The sequence below is a fragment of the Mya arenaria genome, chromosome 5 (genome assembly GCF_026914265.1).
Source record: "Mya arenaria isolate MELC-2E11 chromosome 5, ASM2691426v1".
Classification (NCBI taxonomy): domain Eukaryota; kingdom Metazoa; phylum Mollusca; class Bivalvia; order Myida; family Myidae; genus Mya; species Mya arenaria.
Window position 1 is genome coordinate 54,969,553 of NC_069126.1, and position 22,804 is coordinate 54,992,356.

The 22,804-nt window shown below is 34.8% G+C and overlaps 1 long non-coding RNA gene across 2 annotated transcripts; it reads right to left on the reverse strand.

The window, feature by feature from the left end:
- Positions 1–8,682: 8,682 nt before the first annotated feature.
- LOC128233891 (uncharacterized) lies at positions 8,683–21,945 on the reverse strand. Of its 2 annotated transcripts, none has more exons than XR_008260807.1 (7): positions 21,673–21,945; positions 17,574–17,660; positions 16,680–16,823; positions 14,372–14,482; positions 13,269–13,346; positions 12,499–12,605; positions 8,683–10,938 (listed from the first exon to the last, which is right to left on the reverse strand). It is a non-coding gene; the product is annotated as an uncharacterized LOC128233891 (long non-coding RNA). The 2 variants fall into 2 exon arrangements; XR_008260808.1 differs by lacking the exon at positions 21,673–21,945 and adding an exon at positions 21,438–21,639.
- Positions 21,946–22,804: the final 859 nt, after the last annotated feature.

A 22,804-nucleotide genomic window follows, 5' to 3' on the forward strand; every position in this document is an offset into this window, starting at 1 on the left:
AACTGTATATTTGATTGATATACAATCAAAACTTAAGTCTTTATTGCGTTCATTAAGCAGTATACGAAAATGTGCACCTGGGATTTTGCGTGGGACTACGCTTAGTAAGTGCAGAGTTGTGACTCTTGACATGATTACATTATGTTAGAACACAGACAATTGTGTTAAGCAGAATGTCATGTGGTCACAGTTTGTGGGAAAGTCCTGTGATAGCAGAGTATTATGTGTTTTGACACAGTTTTAAATTATAATAAAAGGTGTGAAATTGTGTCTTGCATATATTGATGAAATCATTTATTCAGATGAAATCACTATGATTATTCATGCATATGGGATATGCAGTTGTATTAAGAGCGGGAATATGTAGACTAAATCCACAGAGCATTATGTTTATACACTAGTTCTTTGAAACAAAGTGATAACAAAAGAGGAGACATGTATCGTGTCAAAAACAAAAATCTAGTTCAGAAAGAGGTGACATAAAAACAGGCAATTTAGGGGTTGAAATGTCAGAGATTAAATAATTTGACCCTGTCACCCATAATACATTGTATCTTCGAAATAGTTCCTCTCGCAGAAATTAAAAGGCATACACAACATTCGTTGTAAAAAGGATATTTTCTTCAGAAATTGGGCACTGTACAAAAATATTAAATCATGTTACCGTTTATATATACAGATGTTTATATATGTATTCTGGTAAAGACATCGTTCACTTAGTTTACACTTAATGGCAGCACGTTGGTCAGGTGAACAATGAACAATAAACGATGATGTCATATTGATATTGTGTAGCTTCATTAGATTCAACGAAATGTCGCCACGACCATTGTTTGTGGATTAAGTAGTTTGTTTAGTTCGGAAATGCGTCTTTATCAATGCTACCTAAAACAGATGGCATTGCTCTAGTTACATGTAGTGTTGATAAACAAAGCAAAGCAAACAATGCTAGACACTCTCTACCGGTTGAGCAACCCGTGGTTTGTCCTTATGAATACAGAACAAACAAAATGTATGAACTTTCGTCGAGTGTGTGAAAAACCGCCCGGATATAGACTACAACAATGAAATTGGTTCGTTTTACAAAATGAATTATACTGGTATCTATAAAGTGTAATGTTATTGAAAAAAGCATTTCTTAAAAGCATCAAATACACTGTATGTGAATAAACGATGCCTGGTGACCCCAAATCATGTTGATATCATTTGAAAAGGTTGATGTGTAGAAGGTTTGAGTGCCATGAAAGATTGAAAGATTGCAAATAGTTAGTTCATGTCCAGTATCAGAAAAATACAAACTGCAATAACTTAAACTAAAATAAATATTTGGTCATCAGTATGACATAGAAATAATCAGCAAGCAACAGCCTTCAATGTATACCAATGTCATGTTAATCACGTCGGCGTCTCTTGGTCGTGTGTCTGAGTGTGCATCACATTTGGGGAACCTAGTATTAAAGTATCCTAATAGTACAATTTGGTTGCTGCCATAAAATGTTGTGCAGATGTCTGATATACATGTAGCGTCCGCGTCCATTTTAAACGTTTCTAGAGGGTGGTTCGCTTACACAAAGTACACATGTATTTTTATTGAACTTCCATAAAGGCAGAGCCTGATAGTGGCCAATCTATCACTTCCGGTCGAAATTATCTCTACTTTGTCATCTGCATCACCGTGCCATAGAAAGGCCACGCCGCATTTCTCGATGCAATGGCCATTGAAATAACCTGGAGTTGGACATAATACAATCACGACTGTATATGTAATTTAAAGTGTCTTAATTAAGGTCAAGTGACCAATGTTCTGATACATCAAAGACTGGAATGTTCTTTTCACGAAGTTAGGATACTATGTAAGATATTGCCGTTGTAACACCGTTGCATTGTAGGACATCCGTTCTCAGCTCATTGTGTACAGATAAAAAGAGAACGGTTGTAACAAGTCTACAGTGTTGTCGTTGTCGTGAGGCTCGTATCGCTGTAAGTAGTTTATCCTTTTCAGCCAAGTGCGGCACGTGATGCCGGGCGGCCATACAGCCTCGGTTTACTCCTCGGTCTGCTCGTCGTCAACCACGAGCTGTGCAACTTTAGAGTCACCAGAAATCTAGCGTGTTTACTCTGTATTCCATGTCATATTCAAGAAAGTCCTCAAGCCCTTCTTGGTCACTGTGGCTACTAATACCGATAAGCACGTATGATTTAAATCGTTTACACGTGGTGGTGCTAGACTGGTGGTGCTAAACAGTCATCCGTGATGTTGAGTGACTTTGTTTGGTGCGCGACTGGCTTGGCGTCCCCATTTACCTCCGTTTGGATGTAGATGGTTATTGTTACGTAAATTGTCGTCAATGTGTAACATAACGGTCGAGGGGACACAACTACTTACAAAGTCAACATTCGAGGACAGTTGGTTGTCTTCACCTGGATTGCCGTTAAAATGATTTGACATGGGATTGATCATAATTTTCTACATCCATTGTTAATCATGTCACGCGTTCATGCAATCATAGAGTATTATATATGAATTATAACCCCTTCCGCTGTCGGCGCTTGGATATCGATGGTTGGGGTCACAAACACTGTGGTTATAACCGTTATCCGTCATACTAAATGGATGATAAAAAGAGTTCAAGTGATCCTTTCACAACCATCAAGTAAATAGTAAGGTTATAGTACAGATTTTAATGCACAGTTAAATCCTTTTGTATTCAATTGTTTTCACAAATGGCTTGAATAACTCCTTACTCTTAAATATAAAACAAAAATGCAATTGTTATCAATGTTCCAGTGTCAAATGTCTACGCATTGGTATAAAAATATTCTACCAATTTCCAGGAATAACACATAGTGCAAACTAAGTGCCAAACAAATACAAAATACATTTTCATTATTATTCATCATTATTATCAGAAGTCATTATTATTTGCATTGCCTTTGACTGAGTCCCACTTTATGCTCATTTCAACATCACTTCATTAAAACAACTTAACTTGCACAGGCGTGGTTGATCGTTGGAATGGATTATTGATCGACCTAACCGCTGCACAACTGTTGACCACATTGTCTTTACAAACCACAGACGAACAACTAATTATGCATATCATGCATATTGTGGTTTGTTTTAAGTGCATGTTATTCTCCATGTTACATATAAGTAAGTCAATTGTTTATGATAGTGACATGTGTACATATCATAATAGCAATTCATAATGAATAGTTTTACATTTTCATCCGGCCCATCGGTCCTATACGTCATCTTTATATCGGCGGTATATGGAGCATAGTTTCATATAAAACATAAATTGTATGTGACCGTGCAGATATACAAACAATGAAGCACTTTTGATATTAATGACTGGATTTAAAACAAAAAAAAAATCAATCAAGTTAAGTGCAATTATTGCAAAATGATACATTAAAACGATACATAAATTGTACACAATGATTGTGTTAGAAATATTATAAATAAATAAAGATGTTTATGTGTACAATGTACATGTGATATCAAAAGTGATAATAGAGCGAATCGCATTTATCAACACAATATCAGAAGTTAAGAGAATAGGACAATTCGTCTTAGCGTGTATGCTTTTACAATATATTTCGCTAATTGTCTGACATGGTTTTGCATTGAATGTTGTTTTTTCTTAAATCAGTCAGATTTAAAAAGTCATCATTGGACAAAAGGTTGTCCAAAACAGATGGTACTAATAACATCGTACACTTGATATTTGAGAACAAAATGACATTCTATCTCAACTGCCTGGGAGTCGCACAGCCTACATATGCTAGAGTCTAGAATTGGTTCCCCTAAATAACGCCCAGTTTCAATTCGCAATGAAAGTATTCATGTTCTGAATTGAGTGAGTAAAGAGCGTTCGTTTTTCTTCAGTTCAAAGTTCAAATACCTTTCACAATTATGTTCTTGTTTAAACTGACAATTAATTCTTAGGTTTGGCATGGAACCTACATATGCTGACTAAGTTAGATAGATCAACAGTAAACGTATTGTTGGAAGTGTCAATTAATCCAATTTTTGTCATAATGATCTTCATTTCGCTTGACCAAATATTAGTGCACCGGTTATAGTCCATTTCAAACACATAGTCGGTTACGGTCCATGATCATAAGTCTATTCGAGAGGCGTAACATGCTGGCCAATCGGCGATAGCGGGCAGGAATCCATCCAGTGCCTCCTATTACAGCAGGTATCGATGAACCCTAAGAGCGTACCTTACGGCGCGATTTTGAACGTTATTTGAATATTGATATTGCTTGTATCCCCACACAGAACTACAAAAGTCCATTACTGGCAGGACGCAGGTATTTAACAATCATAGGGATTAAATCCAAGGTTCTTTAATGTATGCACTTTATTAATGACACTCGCAAGTGATCTGCCGCCCTCCTCAGACAGACATTCGCATGTAGACGAGAAATCACATTTGTCGTGAAAAATAATACCGAGGTATTTGCATTTATCTACCATTTTTCAACAATGCGGAAATTAAATTGTGTTGTTTGTGTACGTCCTTTCCGGTAGTGCATACATTGTGACTTGTAGGTATTGATCATTAGACGCCAACGTCTTCACCAACTATTGAGAACATCAAGCATTGATTGTTACTTTTCTTCGCTCTCGGCCATAAAAACCATGTCATTAGCGTACATAAGAATAGCCACCTGATTGTTTCCAATAGCTATGTCACTGCCCAAATCATTAATTTCATTGACGAGATCGCTTGCAAAGATGGCAAAAAGTGTCGGAGACAGTGTTAAGGTTCACTTACATTATTTTCAAGTAAAATTTGTGGATTTTGTCACGATTGTAGTGTTCGTTGTCAAAGTTATCGAATTCCTAGCAGTTGTACAATGTCTTTAAGTCCTCTTTCCACCGGTCAAACACTCGTGTTTCGTCATTCTTAACGGAGCCGTCTGGCTCGTGAGTCTTTCCGTGACCCAAGCGCTTTGATTTTGTACCTGAACTCCTTCGGATTATGATCTTCAAATGTCTCAATCTCTATGGCCATGTCCCTTCTATTACATTTTTCTGTTCTCCTGAGAGTCTTGTCAAAATGATTTCTTGCTCTTACATATTCGGAGTGCAAGCGTAATTTTAATGCCCTATTCACGGTCCCTGCACTTAGAAACTTGTTTTCACTTGCCCTTAACTGATTCCAAAGGCCTTGCAATTCCTCATTCCAGAAGGGTTTGGTGTGGTTGAACCTTTTTGATGTTCGTTTTGAGCTGGAAAACGTAGGGATGTTGGCATTCACTTCAACAATAATAACACCACACAAGTTATATAAATATTCAACATTTTCTCGTTTCTCTCTGGAGTTTTCTATCTGCATGATAAGTGAGAGTAAAGCAGTTTTAACATATTTATATATATAAATTTTGGGCGATTTTCCTCGGACTTTATGGACAATGAGAATGTTAAAACTGCTTTACTCTCACCTTTTTGAGATATATATATATATATATATATATATCTACTTAGGGCATTAAGGAGACCGTATATATTTTACGGCATTAAGGAGACAATTTGTATATTTTTTGTTTTATACTTTATTTTGCTTTTTTGTTGATAATTTAGTATTGAAATGATCATTTATTATGTGTACAAGATTTAGGCTTCTTAAATTAATTAACAAAAAATATACGTAATTTGCGGTCTCCTTAATAATTTGTAAGTATGTTGCAGGTTTTAAGGGGACAGGTATATATGTCGAAGGGTTTATGGAGACCAGTGTATATATTATATTATTTTTGAGGCATTAAGGGGACCATCCATATTTTATGGCATTAGGGGGACAAATTATATATATCTTACTTTTGACAGTGAAGGCTCCCGTAACCTTAAGAGACAACTTTGTAATAGTATTTTTTTATAATTGTGTGTAATAAATCCACAAACAATGACCAGTCGAAACGGGAGGACTGCAAATTTCTTTGGATATTAATCGAAAATCTTTTACAGACCATCTCATTCATTAAATGAAATTCAGCTTCAGTCACTTGGTATGTCACTTTAATAAATAAAATATATAATGGCCAGGGGCGGATTCAGGAATTGTCGTTAGAAGGGGGCGTTACTTATGGGCATTTGCAGGAGGATTGAGGGTTACTCAATCAAGACCATCCATGTTCAAGACAATTTTTAGTTGGAAATGATGCATTATGTGCGTATTTTATTATTTTATTCTCATATATTGACACAAAAAGTAAACTTGGACGATTTTAAAGGGAGCGCACGCCGACTGCGCCCCCTTCTCAATTCGCTAGTGAATGGTGACTTAATATTTGATATATTATGGTTAAATAGAACTTTCAGTTGAATTATATAGAAACTGTAAATGCTAAATACAAGTTCTGTGCTTGTAAAAACAATAAAAGTTTCGTCTGCACACGAATGTGTCTGTTAACGCTTGAACAGTTAGCTCATGATTAAAGAACATTGTTCATTGGGTTCATTGTGACCCATGGAAGTTTTTTTATTAAAATCCCAACTTCTTTTCCCTTAAATTTTACTTGCCTAAAACTTTAACCTAAGTCAATCAGGGGCCATAACTTGTATTAAGGATATGGAGTTATGGTACCTCATTGGCTGATGGTCCTGAACAATTGTGTGAAGTATTAAATCCATTGAATGAAGGGTATAGAACGCCTTAACCAATAGGCTACGGAGACGGTTTTAGTGCATGTACTCAATTGCAGATTAAGGGGGGTTGGGGGGATCGGTCCCAGCACGCGCGCCGTCCCCCACCCCTTTGAATCGTCCGTTTATAATACGTTGTCAGTCAATATCGGGAAAAAATACAATATTAAGATAAAAATGCACTATTTCGGACTATAAATTAGGGGAGTTTAACCCCCACCCCGGTCCAACATTTTAAGTCATTCAATTTCTGTTCTGAGGGAGGGGCGGATGTGGAAAGATTAAGCCCATGAGTTTCACGTACCCCTTCTTAAGTCAATTCATGGATCTGCCACTGATATCTGTAATCAGATTTGTTGTTTCATAATGTTATAGTTCCTTTAAACAGTTAAAACCTTTTATGACATCGAAATAAACAGACGCATGTTCAGTAAAAAGACTAAAAACATACTCTGTATACAACGTTCTCGTACTCCAGAGCGATGATGCTATGCATTATATTTATCATCATCTGACTGACTGAGTAACTGCCAAAACTTTTCCGTTTAAAGAGACTCTCTCATGTTTTGGCACCAAACATATTTTTTTTTGTAAAGCATCTGAAAACACTTACATGTATATTTATTTTACTCCTTGGTACTGAAATTGCAGAAATAATAGTAACCAGGTTGATTTTCATTAATACTTCAATAGCATTTTTAAAAAACGATTAAAGTATTAAAAATTAATCTTGTTAAAGTTGGGATGCACATGGGGGTGCAGATAACACATAGAATAAAAAACGGACGCTTATCCACTCGCCCACAGGGACTCATACTAAGGTGTTAAATAACTGATTGTGCAACAGCCTTTTGTTGAATCGGGTTAGTAACTCATTTCAAAATTTTGGACTTCAGGCTATATTTTAGCACATTTCAACATTTATTGAAGGGTTTCAGCCATCAAAAGCTTAGCTTTAACACTTCGTTTGATTCGCCATACTTTATTTCGTAATAACAATCTATAAAATCCAAGTAAAAGATGCATTTTCAAAACCCTTAACGCTTCGCTTATATTCACTCAAAAACTCATGTTCGAAAGATTTAAAAAAAAAGTATGTCATAATCATATCCTCTTTAGCGGCTGAGTTTCTTAATATATAAATCTCTTATAAATTTGCCAAATAAAATTCAACATGGGTAAACAATTATAACAAATAACGTATTTTATGTATTTTATGTATTGCAACATATTTATAAAAAGATAAAGTCAATTGAATCAAATAAACATTTTCAATGTACTTTCTTTCTCGCGGAAAGTGGACATTTCATCTTGCTCCAACAAGTGTGTGGTATGGTTGATTCTCTTCGTGACTGAAATCAACTTTTTTAAACACATGGTGCATTTCTAAACAGCCCCTTCAGATTATTTGACGATTGCATTTCCATGGGAGATCACTGCGTAGGATAAACATACAAGTGTTGTTTAGCCACACTGTGGTTTCAATATTGTCAGGGGCGTAGCTACCCCTCTATTTATGTGGATTCATAAATGTGCTGGGGGGGGGGGGGGGGGGTTCAGGGGCATGCCCCCGCAGAAAATTTTGAAAACCATGGTGCAATCTAGTGCATTCTGGGCTTTCCGATGTGCATTATTTAGTACTGGAAAATAACCAGTTTTAGATTCATGTAGTCAAGTTCGTATACTGCAACTTTGGTTGATTTTTTTCAGAATCATAAGGATTCAGCCGCGTATTCACGTATAGGCGGCTACACGCCTGTATGATGTGCATATGAATGTATAATTTGGTTTAAATGATGCATCCTTAATGTAACACCGCCTTGCTGCTACACCAATAGAAACTTTATGGGATGTTAATAGTAAAAGAACTAGCACTGACGTTCCCATTTTTGTCTGGGTCATTTAAGTAATAGAAAACAAATTACAAGATAAACAAATTTGTTTTGACTTCTTTAATGAATTATATAAAAACATTGTACAAAAATATCATGACAATTTTAAACAATAAGTATGGTTGTCAATTAAACAGCATGCTAGCTTTAAAGATTAAGGCAAACCATTGGAATTTTACAGCGGTCTTAAAAGGTGTATTTAAAGCTGCAATCTCACCGATTGATCGTTTTGACTACCGGTACCCTTTTATTGTTTGTCTATAAATGGACTATTTTTTTGCAGAAATGTCTAGACCCAATTTTAAGTGATATAAGACTGCTGAAAAAAGATAAGATTGCAGTTTATCATATTTATGTTAAAAAAAAAAAATGTTTTATGGCTAAAAGCATTACGAACAATTTAATGTAAATGAAATTTTCGGCAGTTTTACCAAACATTTTTGATTGGTTCTATTGTGAATTATCTAATATGACTGAATTAAAGGAATGATAACCAAATCAGCAGATTTTGAGACAATTTTGTGTCTAAACTGACAATCTGTAAGAGTGCAGCTTTAAGTGTTGATCTAAAGCTTCATATACACATTGTTATATTGTCATTAACTGTTTAAAAGGTCTCATGTACTAAATAATATAATAATTTTCATACAATATCTAAAATTGATTAAAATAAATAAAGTATCATTATACCTATTTCTTACTAGTGCCGTTTCTCATCTGACAATACCATCCAAAGCCATCATTTCAACTATGAATTTAACTTTCAACTTTTCTATTGCATATGCAATAAAATACTAGTATACCAAAAATACAAGCCATGAACAATATGATTGTTCAACTTGCATTATCTTTGACCTTTTGATATGACCATTTTCCAGTTTTGTCTATTTGTAAGTTGTGCCCTGAGGAATGAAGTAAGACTGTATGAATCATAAAAAGCAATAAAAACACTAAAAATATGCCCCACCCCCTGTAATTTCTAATACAGTAGTAAAATCAAGCAATTAAACATTTAGAGCTGCACTCTCACAGATATACCGTTTTCACAACTTTTTTTTTGTCTTGGAATGAGAAATTGTTTGCGTAATTATCTGCAAACTTATGACAATGATAAAAGATTGCTGACAAAAGATCGGATCGCAGATTTCATATTTCCGTTCGAAAATTAATGTTACTAACGGTTTAAGAAAAGTGCATAAAATATCAATGTTTTCTTGATAAACATACCAATAATTTATATATATATATATATATATAGTATTTATGCACTGTGCTGTTTGTAGAGTTGTGTGCCGTTCCATGTTTCTTGTCTGTGAATTTGTGTTCTATGTCTTTGGCGTTGCCCATTGCCACTAAACTGGGTTTATGTTTAAACTTTTTGCGACTGAGCATGTTTCTGTAGCTTTTTGCATATACCCGTATATTAAATAGAAAAATCTGCAATTTAATTTTTCGCAAAAATTGGATGGTTCCAATCCAAGACATAAAATGAGAGAAGTTGTCAAAACGTCCAAAATGTGAGAGTGCAGCTTTAACGTTTGAAAGTAACTCTGTTTGCCTCATGCCCCTAAACAGGATTTAATTATATTATATTCCCAGTGGGCTTGTCCCTGTATATTTGATTGTAAAATTGCAGTAATGGATACTGGTCTAATTATCTTCTGACAATTTTTCACAAATTTTAAAGAAACAGAAAACACATATTAAGCTCATATAACGTTGAACAATTTAATCTCATTCATTAGGTTGAGAAAAATTCCCTAAAAATATTAATTGTGGAAACATATCTTATTTAAATACATACAGGAAATGGCAACATCATTTACCCTTTAGTATGAAAAATGCAGTTTCCTTATATTTGAATAGTGGTTCTTTATTTCAGCATCTCAATTCATTCAACATACACATAGTATGTATCAAGTTTCAAAGGAAACCATCTCATTGTAACGATTGTTTTCAAAGCAAATAGATTCACACTCTTGACAAATTTCTTGTCCTAGTTTCAACTTTTGAGACTTTTTGATGAGCCTGCACCTTCCCCCTCTTATGCAGTGGCTTCAAGCAATAAAGCTACCAGCTCAAGTTGCACAGCTGGTGAACAAGACTGCTGATAGTCGACAAACTGCACACTTGATGCCATGATAAATCATGTCCATCAACTTCCAGAATGAAGAAATGACGCAGCACAGAATTGATTTCAATTGGACATCTCTGTACTTTCATCCCTTTGTTGTAGTCAAAGACTATTTCTTAGTGTGCAGTGCGGGATCTTGAGAAGCTTTCTGCTCCTCTGATGAAGTAAGTTTAGCAGAGTGTGAAACTCCTGTCTACTCATATGCCTGGACACCTGTGATCTATGTCTTCTTGTGTGTGCCCAACTATCACCTGAAAAGAATTTAGAGGAAGTTAGTGCTTGATTACAAGTCAATGTGACAAAAAAAAGGTCTTTCATTTATGCCACCAAGAACTAGTATTCAAAGTTTCATAACTCGTATGTTAACTCAAAGCAATTGAGCAGAAACTGTTTGGTAATTAATTTTAAGTCACTGCTTCCACTTATACTATCTGTAATATTGAATGTGAACAGACTGACCCAAATGCTATTCTAAATATTTTTTATGTGCAGAAACCTAAATCCTATTGACACAAAAGTAATCCAATTGTATGTCTTCACAAAACATTCAACAACAATATTTGTCAATTTAACTCAAAGATTGATTATTGTTTTTTGTCAGACAAACACAGAGATGGCCCTATATCACTCACCTGATTTGAGAAAGGATTCTAACTTAGTTATTGTTTGGACACTTACTGGACACTTTTGGTCTGACTTTATAATGCAGCTGGTGAAAATATTAAAAGTCCCTTAATAATGGGCTTACAAAAACATGAAAAAAATGTATTTGTTTAAAAATTACTAAGGGCCATAACTCTTACAATATTTAAGTTTGTATTGAGCAGAAAAACCTATGTATTGAGCAGAAAAACCTAAAATACAACCTTAAAACTATATTTAGAAGTAAAACAAAACTAGAAATGTGTCCATAGGACACGGATGCCCCCACTTCGATTTTTTGTCACAGAAAATAAGCCATAATGATTATTCAGGATAATCTGAGGGCCCTAACTCCTAAATGATTAAAGCGATTTCCATGGCTATCGAACTTGATCAAGATATTATGGTCACAAACATGTGTTAAAAGTTTGGTGAGGATTGGACAAACAGTTTTCAAGAATTAGATCGGAAACAATCTTCGGGACGTATTTTTCAAGTCTTTTTTTGCAAATAAAGGGCCGTAACTCCTAAATGACAAAAGCGATTTCCATGGCTATCGAACTTGATCAAGATATTATGGTCACAATCATGTATGTAAAGTTTGGTGAGGATTGGACACATACTTTTCAAGAATTAGATTGGAAACATATATTTTTGAAGTATTTTTGGCAAAAAAGGGCCGTAACTCCTAAATGACTAAAGCGATTTCCATGACTATCGAACTTGATCAAGATATTATGGTCACAAACATGTGTTTAAAGTTTGGTAAGGATTGGCCAAACGGTTTTCAAGAATTAGATCGGAAACAATCTTCGGGACGTACGTACGTACAGACAGACAGACAGACAGACAGACAGACAGACAGACGGACAAGGGCAACCCTATATGCCGCCACTTTGTGGGGGCATAAAAATCTACAGATATGTTTTTTTGTATCTGGTTTTTGAGAGAGAATAATCAGAAGAAAACATCACACATTCACAATCATATTAAAAAATATTTAGTTTTTAAAAAAATTATATTCTATTTCAAAAACACTGCAAAAGACAAGACATATACGTTTCAATTTCTTGATTTAATACATTGATGATTATCGATTCTTATGAAGCGAGATGGGTCTTACACTCTAACCACTGCAACTTGCATGTTCTTAGTTACTCAGTTATTACCTTTCTTAAAATTCTCTTCTTGATCTGAGCCACGCCAAAATGATGGAAGATGCTTTTGTTGTCTTTTCCATCAGAATGTATAGCACCTCTGTGTTTCTGTTTGTCTCCTGAAATAGTAAAAGTTTATTAATAATAATAACAATAATAATAATCAGTGACTTGTATTGAAATTATTTTCACCGATTGTGCCTTGCACATTGGGGAACAAAGTTGACTTCTAAGGAGAAGATTTTTCCATATAGACATATAGCAAAAAGTAGCTCCGCACCCTGGAGCAATGTTTTTTATGAATCAATATCCGGTGAAAAAAATTCATACAGGGTATTGAAACATTTTTTGCTTCAACTGAAGACTTTTAACAAAGATAACTTAACTAGCTCTTCATCATATTAAATAAAAATTAACACAGTCTATGCCGCACACGGAGCCCCACATTTGATCTTTTACCAAAGTTTGGTTGAGAGTTTAGTTTCACATCGACAAGTCTTTACAGGTCTATTAAAGCTGCACTCTCACAGATTGAACGTTTTGAAAAAGGTTATATTTCTTATCTTGGAATGAACCAATGTATGCGAAAATGCATGGAAACCAGTGATATAAGACTGCTGACAAAAATGTCTTTGAATTCCCGTCAAACATATGTCCAAACCAAATTAATTGTTAGTTTAAACATTATATATTTAACAACAGTTGTGAAAAAGGAGTTATCATTATATAAGATTATATTATCTGGCAGTGGTTGAAAATGTAAAGTGAGACCAGTTTTTTACCTGTTATTGAACAAACTGTTATGTTGGCAGGACTGTCCTCCTCAGCAATGCAAAGAACAGCAATGACTGGCTGGCACTCTGTAAAATGGCGATTAAAACATTTTGTCCAATTAAAACTGTCCCATTCTAAACAATCCATCAGCAATATATATAAATGAGCTGCGCCATGTGGAAATGTGTCTTGGGAAGATGACATCATTCCATGATGTCATAAAGATGAGCAGAAGACATTACTTACTATGCAGCAAAAGTTCTTACTTTAACAGTAAAGATATCTTTTTTTTGAGAAAATTTATCAAAGTGAGCTCTTTTATGTCATGTTTCTAAAGTACCGAAAGTCTTGTACACCTCTATGTTACATATATAAATAATAAACAGGAATAAAATAAGGAGTTGTGTACACACTAATTCCTCCTTATGTACTGTGTAACTCAAGAAAAACAATCCATAATTCTAGTAAATCTCTAGAATTCCCTTACTTTTCTCGCTGTACAAAAATGAATTGAGGAGTTGCAAACAAGCAGGGCCATAAAACTTTTGCTATTTAAACTGTACTGCAACAGCAATTTAAAGACAGTGATACTCATTGATGGAATAGGCACTTAAGACAGCTACATTTTCTGAAAAATGGAGATCAGACTAAATATTTATAGATTTATTTGAAATAAAGAACATGATACAGTGTTTGTGTTAAACTTGTTACTTATCCCTGATTTAACACAATCATTACCTTCAAAGTGGTGATAAAATAAAAACAAATATACCTTATTAAACAATGTTTACTATCACATCTGTACACCCCCCCCCTTCTTACATACTTAAGCGGCTCTTACCAAAGTAAAGATTGAAAGGTCCACAAGGCCAATTATAAACCATGAACCATGAGAATCCTGTTTACTAATTTGATTTTAAATCACCCAAAAGGCTTTCTACACTGTGTCACATAATGGTTCCTTAATTTAAATCTAGTCTCCAAAGGTGTCACAGTTGTGATTTCATTGAAAGACTTGAGATACGTTATTTAAAAAAATGACGAAAGGAAAGCTTAAACGCAGAAGTCTGGCCGGGTATACAAGCCTGGAAATAAATACGCAAAAGCTCACCATGCTGCTAAGGAGTCTTATATAATTCCCGGCCCCAGTTCAGCTGGAGATGTTGATTCCACACGGCTGGAAAACCGGCCCGGTGCACCCAAGCTTCACCATCGGCAGTATCTGCAAGAGGAGGGTGTAAATCTGGGAAAACGCATTTATAATCAATTTGCGAAAGTTCTTATCCGTCATAAGTAGTGAACATGTATGTGGCTTATAGAACATCTGAAATTAAGTTTAATGAAGGAGACAAAGTTCGGTCTGGGATCTAAACCTGGATTTTGATGCTGAAATTGTAAGGGCCGATTTCAGAACATCCACTCTCACTCACACTCCAACCACATTCCCGTAAGGGACACTCAAATGATCACTTGAGTGGAATACGGGGAGTGACACTCAAGTGATCTGTTCGTATTCACACGCCTCGCTAACACTTCACTTCATCAAGTGAGCAATACAGTATATAATTATACACGTATGTTTACATGATCATATCGGATTATCTGTTTGACTATGGTGATGTTTACATTATACATTGTAAACATATGTTTATTTGAGATTTGAGTACCTTATTGTTAGTTATGGCAACAAACAAATGATAATAATTGTTATTCTGAAACTGAAATTTACATTTTAAAACAATTAGTTAATAAAAATAAACGTTTTGGATTGTAAATAACTGTTGCAAAATGCGGTTAAATGCATGTTTTTTGTTGTCGTTGTTGTTGCTGTTTTAAATATGTAGCCGTTTTCCATTGTATCACATAATTTAAATATGTATTCATATATAATCTTGATTTTGTATTTTACATAAAGCGGTCTTAGCACTTGAAAATAATATATGGAAGTTGAAAAAATAGCAGATGGATAGAATTAGCGAATGAATCTACTTCTTATTGGGAAATTACACCTCGGAGTGAAAAACAACTCAAGAAATGTAGGGGAAAATGGATGAAGATGACGATAATAATAATAATAATAATAATAATAATAATAATGATGATGTTGATGATGATAGGGTGGTGTTGGTGTTGATGGTGCTGCTGCTGGTGCTGCTGCTGCTGATGATGATGATGAAAATGATAATAATAATAATTATTATAATAATAATAATAATAATAATAATAATAATAAAAATAATAATAATAGTAATAATAATCCAGCTGAATGTAGGCTGGAAAATACATAGCAATTCCCTGACCACGCTATGAAATGGCCTAGCGACGTCAAGTTAGCGGCCTGGCGGCCTAGCCGCCTCATGTGACTAGCGGCCTAAAATTGTTTCCTATTCCAATGCATTTTATATGCGTTCTTGTCTAAAACAATGATAAATTAAATGTTCCTATTCATAAATCAACATCCTTTAGCGAATATCAGCATTTTCCCCTTTTCCTGGGCTGCTGGATTGAGTTTTGGGGATTTTTAGGCCGCTAGGCCACCAGGCCGCCAAGTTCACTCCGCAAGGCCGCTCAAGCGTGATGTATTTTGCATAGGAGAACAATTATTTTAGCATTGTTTTAGAAGAAAACTCCTATAAAAGGCTCTGAAGTAGAAAACAATTTAAGGCCGCTATGTTAATGTACGACTAAAAACATTGATTTATCATATTTCCCATATAAACCCGTGAACCTTGAAATAGAGAACAAATTTAGGCCGCTAGTCCGCCAACTTCACGCCGCTAGGCCGCTCACTTCATGCCGCTAGGCTCCTAACTTCACGCCGCTAGACCGCTAACTTCATGCCGCTAGGCTGCATACTTCGCATACATTTAGCTGCCTGTCTTTGCAGCCATTGATGAATTGCAAACATCAACATTGCTGGGGGTTCAAGATCATTGCGAAACAAAACAAATATATGATAGGCGCATCCTTTTGAATTTGTTTTGTTTATAGATGGCCTCGTTATTAAATGAACATGTACTTCAATGGATTATCCCGGTCTCTTAAATATTGTCTGGGAATGAGCATGTCCCTTATTTGTTCCAAATATTTGATATATTTCATCTTTTCTACTTGCCACATACTTTTTTCACTCACACTCATTCAATTCGTATTCACAACCAATCCTCGAGGGCGGTTCAAGTGGCCTAGCCGAGCACTCACAAATGTCCCACTCACGCAAAACACTTGAGTCTCACTCACACCTGTGAATACGGATATACCTTTCACTCAAAAATATCTCGACCGTTATGTGATTACAGAGGATTAACTCATTGAGTGTGAGTGAGAGTGATTGTTCTGAATTGTTCCCTATGTTTTGTTCAAATGAAGTATAAACTTACAGTGAGTACAGAGATATCCAGTCCAGATTTATCGCTTACCTGAAGTTCGTAGGGCTACAATTGTGAGCTTTGCTGTAAATTGCAGGAACTGTCCCCATGAGCCTTTTGTCTGATAGGGGAATGGTGGCTTTGGTGATAGGTGGTACCACTATGCATTTCTTATCCACACACAACACAGTGTATCTGAAAATGACAGAGAATGGCCATGCACTTATGAAAGCTATGCTAGAAATACGCCGTTATGATTGTATCAGATGACATTTCCACACAGAAATTGTGAGGCCTCCAATAGAGCAGTACTGACATCAATGACGAAAACATATATATCTGTCATGGAGCTATGCTGGTTCTGTGGCGTCAAAACCACTGCAACTGGGCAATTCACTAGAAACATCTTTTCAGAAAAAAGAAACAACCAATACTGGGTAGCCTTTGTCACCCAGTGAACACCCAGAGCATCTAGTTACTTTGAGCATCTATTTACTTAGAAGTACAATGTAGCCTCATTAAGATCTCAAATTAACAAAAAAGTGTATCCGAAAGCTTTAAATACTGAACGAAGTGTAACTTTGAGGCGGGCTGCGAGCAACTACTTTCAAGGGCAGAAATCTCCCAGAAGTTTGAAATAGATTATGCAAAGCTCCAGCTTGATGATTTTGGCCCAATTTCAAATTGTTACTCAGTAACACGGCGGCGTAAATTTAATCAAACATCAATATAGTTACACAGGAAAATAAGAAATAGCTTTAAACTCTCTCACATTCATGGCAGAGTGTCTGATGACGGTCCAGTATGCCAACCAGGACGGATAATATGTGAAGCATGCACATACTCACACATCTTTACAGCCCAACATTTGGTTATGGTTTCACAGTTATTCATTTACACAAACTCACAATCAATCAATCAATCAATCAATCAATGCACACCCACCTGGAAAGGTATGACATTCTTTGGAAGAGATGAATCTTGCAGTCTGGTAGACGGTTGCACACATAACTTTATTGTCCCAAGCAGCAACTGCAATTAGATAAACATGATGTTCGCACTAAAACAAAGCTTAGTATTGAGTAAAATTAAACATTCAGCCTGGTGGCTGGGGTAACATATCTAAATCCCTAAATGGATGATCTGATCCTAGCCAACAGATCAGCGAAACACGAATTGTATTGCGTGTCCAGGGGGGGGGGGGGGGGGGGGGGTCCCAAGGATATCTTGACGCAACTTACCATAGCCGCCTTACGTTTTTGTTCACAAAGCCGGCACACACAGTTCATTCCCAGTTTGCATGTTGTGTACTGAAAAGTTCCAGCTTTCCATGACACTCGCAATAAACCTATCCATGAATTAAAACAAATTAACAAATAATTACAAGGTAATTATGGACATATTAATGTCATTTTTTACTTAAATTATTGATAAATACAACTTATATTGCAGTCAAACTGGATAAAATATCAGGAAAATGTGTCCTGTTCCAAAAAGTGTGTTTTGAAGTTGCAGACAATAGTCCAAAGACCAAGAATTTAAGTGTTCAGACAGGGGCAGGCAAATCTTAAAAAAAATGTCAAAATTTTAAAACTTAAATAAAACTAAAATTATACAAACCTTATATAAATCATGTGTAAACTTGAAAATACATACAAGAATACAATGTACACATAATCAAATGCTACCGGAGAGAATCATTTTTTTCAAGAACTACTTGAAGGGGTACTGCAACCCGCAAGCCTTTCGTTGTGGGCTGACACCTTTAAACCTCTTTCCCGCACATTAATTAAACACGTCTTTTGTTTTGTCAGTGCCGGTTTTGATGACCAGTATAAATCCAAAAGCAGTTTTTCTGCCAAAATTTACCCAAATGATTTGGATGAATGCTTTACAAGAAAGTGCAGTGTACACAATCAAATAAAGTATTTAGTGTTCCAGAAATAATGAGCAATCTGAAATCTGACCCCTTACATTCCTTAAATATTCACTAAGTGTTAAGTTCTTGTGTTTGTTATCTTTTTATGATTCAAATGGTAAAAAATGGTGCAAATGTGAGAAGCCCTGAAGAAGAAAACTGATATTTTAATAGAAATAGTGATGAAATCACTGACATCATGTGTACTTAGCAACTAAAGCAACAGACCAACCAGACCTACCAGTGTGCTAATCTATATTAAACTGCTAAATTTTAAAAACCCAAAACATACAGATAAGATCTGTGGCGCAGTTGTTTACAAATGTGTGATTTAAATGCATATATTTTTGTTGGTGATTAGTTTAAATCCAACTGAAGCAATCTCTTATCAATATAAACCTTAGTTCATCCACCAAATTCAATATTTGAATGTTAGAAGATTTGTTTTCAGAAGATCAGCAATAATGTTTTTTCTTTAATTGTCTCCATGAAAAATGTAAATTTCAAGTTTATAGGCGCTGTTTTATCTGAGAATTTCCCTGGGTGTGAACCGCTTACTGTGTCCAAGTTATCCAAGCTGGATCTAAGACATTACTACAATATGGGCAATTTGCTCTGCCATTTTTATAGATAATTGTGTATTCCAAAGGTATTCTTTTGGTATATTGAACTCACAACAATATTTGAACTCCTGACGTCCAGCACCGCTGTCAGATTATCTAATCCAACCACTATGCCATTGCATGCTCTTTACTGAACGAAAGATAAATGAATTCTCACAATTCTGAACAGTATTTTTTTTGGTCACAGATAGCAACCTTTTAACCCCACTTAAACCTATCTTCCCTATTTGGCAAACAGAGAATTTTTAGAAAATTTGTTATCTGATGATCCTGTAAATTTTGTGTGGATAGACTAAATACTGTTCGAATATAGCAAATCAAAACTAACATTTTGGGTTTATTCAGTGTAGACCCTTAAATATCAATTTTGATTTATAAGTATGTAGGTTTGTTCAAAAGCTCAGTACAGTTTACTTTACTTGTTAAGTTATCCAATTTCTGTAAATAAATATTACTAAACTTGACTATAAAATACTGTAGGGGGGCTTGTCGTAAAGTTAAGAAAAAATCCAAATAATGCAACAGTCAATTGCAGCATGGGCCCCCAAGGTCCTGCTAATAGTGGGGACTTTGACTTTCAGTACAGCCAATCCCAGGTAAAATTCCCGCTCTGCACAGACAAACAGCTGGTAAAAGCCCTGTCAAATGAATTATGGTCATTTCGTAACCTCTCATTGTTGGTCATTTCGTAACCATTGTGTTAGTCAATTCGTAACCGTTAAGAAATCGAATGTTCATATCTTAACCGTTGACTCCTATAATTATGAGGAATTAATTAAATACCATTTGAATTTACAAAATAAGTTTACTGTAAGTATAAAACATAAAAATAACAACATAAACAAAGTTAAATCTAGTAGTTGTATTCCTTCTTTATTCCTAATAGTGTAGTGCGATTTACCAATAAACTCTGAAACTATGACAAATAGAAACATTCACACTAGCTATTTTTTTATATTGCGAAGGAAATATTATAAGTAGGCTGAATATTAAATGTAATAATTTTTTAATTCATAGATGTTCTACCATTGAGAGGAATTGTGACCTTAAGCCAATATTTTTTAAATATATAGACCATATAACTTTAGAATTTCATTTTTTTTTAAATTGCATAGAAGTATTCTAAAATGTAGTGAGTTTGCCGAAAGAGAGTATGCGCTTTTTATATGCTTATTGTATTAAAAATGTGCCGATATGTTTAATTTTGTATCTTGTTATTGGAAATTAATATTGTACCATAACTAATAATTTTAGGCTGTTTTTTGTCGGCTTCGTATATAAAGTATGCAGAATATGGATCAATTGAGAAAAGAACAGAACAAAATTTTGTTCGTTTTAAACAATTCAAACAAATATAGTCAATGAAATAGGTCAAGAATGATCATTTATGTAAACGTAATTTTACTCAAAAATACATCGCGATCAGTCTTAAATTATTGTTTATAAGTAAGCAAAATGTAAGAAAATAATAAACATATTTTGGTAGTATAACAAATCATTTCTAATTTAGCATGATATATATATATCTATTAAATATATATATATATATATATATCATGCTAAATTAGAAATGATTTGTTATTATTATCTAATAACTATTGAGTAACATAAATTATTAGCTTGTTACTAGTGAGAATTTGAGTAATGTCTCCCAATTGGTGTCTTGGTTGCTGTGCCATATACATCCAGGTTCGAACAATACACTTAACGAGGTGCTAAGTGTACTATTTATCACCTTGTTAAATGGTGGTTACCATATCATATGAGCAATTGATTTCTTGACGGTTACGAATTGACTAACAGAATGGTTACGAAATAACCAAGATTCAGCAGTTACGAAATGGTAAGGTTACGAAATGACCAGATCCCCGTCAAATGCCCCTGGGGACATCCTAGGTTAGGCTCATTCCCTGTTTTCAGCGCAAAAACAATAAACCCCCATTCACTCAGCACTGCCGGTCCACCTGGAAGGTAAAAACATGGCCCATTTCCCCTGCTATCCCCGGAATAAACAATACCTGGGGGCCATGGTTACAATTGACTGGTGCATAACTGTGGCAGAATAAGTGAAATATTTTATTGTTGCATTTATTGTCAAATATGAGAATTTAAGACAGTGTTCGTTCTGTTCTGCTATTCAAAGGTGATGAGAATGACTAATGACATGGCATTGACAAACAAAATGTAAGGCATGTGTATCCTTTCGTCTTTTATTTATTAAAATCTGAGATGTTAAGGGCGCAAATCCCTTTTTAGATTGGAACATACCAAATAATAATAAGCGACGATGTAGTGGTAAACCAAGTTTGCTAGAAATCAATCGAGTTTCTCCAAAATACAAGCAAAAATTACACCGGATGTTGATACTAGTGATTTAGTTTCGGATGAACAAAATCCGGATAAATCATTTGCTTTTCATCCAAAGGGTGGACGATTTATACTACTGTACAAAAGTCATAAAAATAAACGAAAAAAACGTTAAATATGTACTTTAAACACTTACCAAGTTACCATTCTCTTTCCGTAAGAGATGAACGCCATACTGCATAATTGCACGGAGATGGTACCACGGAGATACCCGAAAATTTCCGTTATATTCCGGAAAGTTAAATTTCTGTATACTTGAAAATTTAGATGCTGATGGTACACGAAATATCGAATTTCCTTATTTCTGTTTTTTATGGAATGAAACTTCGGGATAATATACAATAGGCTTTAAATAAAGTAAAACAAATAAAAAATGCTTAGTATATAGCTATTTTTTACCAAAATTATGATTTTTTCCCTGGTCGCCTTAATGGCTATTTTTATGGATACACAAATATACACACACAAAAGTTTAAGAATATTTTTTTTAATATTAAAATATAATAAGATTTAAAACAATGAAATGATCTCGTAAATAAACATTCAAGCTTATCAACTTACTGTCAATGGACATTTTTATTGAAATTTGATACCTCAAATCTGGACTGAAAATATTAAGGAGACCAATTTTTGTCGCCTTAATCCAGCGGTCCCCATAATGCCTAGATTAATATATATATGGTCACCTTAATATCTGTAGTAGATATATATATATATATATATATATATATATATATATATATATATATAAAGGTGCACTATAGTTCATTTCAATATTTACACTTAATATGCAGTGATCAGGGACGCGTAAGCGCTCGCCAAGTAATCCATGTAATCCTTCTTGGTCAATAATGGGCTGAGGGTTTACAACTTTACATTTTATTCGTAGTTATTCAAGCGAAAAGTTACTAATTTAATGCAGTCTTTACAAGTTTACACTTCCTGTCACCTCTTCGTAAACAAAACAATGATATATAATAGATGTGTGTACGCTGTGCTTGTATGGGCAGTGACATTGCACTGTTGTGGTTGCCTGTTGGTACGGAATTACCAAAATCGCTGCATTAATATGTAGACGAACATTAACTATTCACGAAGCGTTCATAAGTTTTTGATCGGAAACAGATTTACAGGTTAAGCTACTTTGAAGCACTGACATCGAAATCGCTAGGGTTCCTCTGCTGTTTATGACCATAAGAACTTGTTATTTTTGTATGACTTTATTAAGATCAGCAATGAACACAGTCTGAACATACATAAATGAGAAA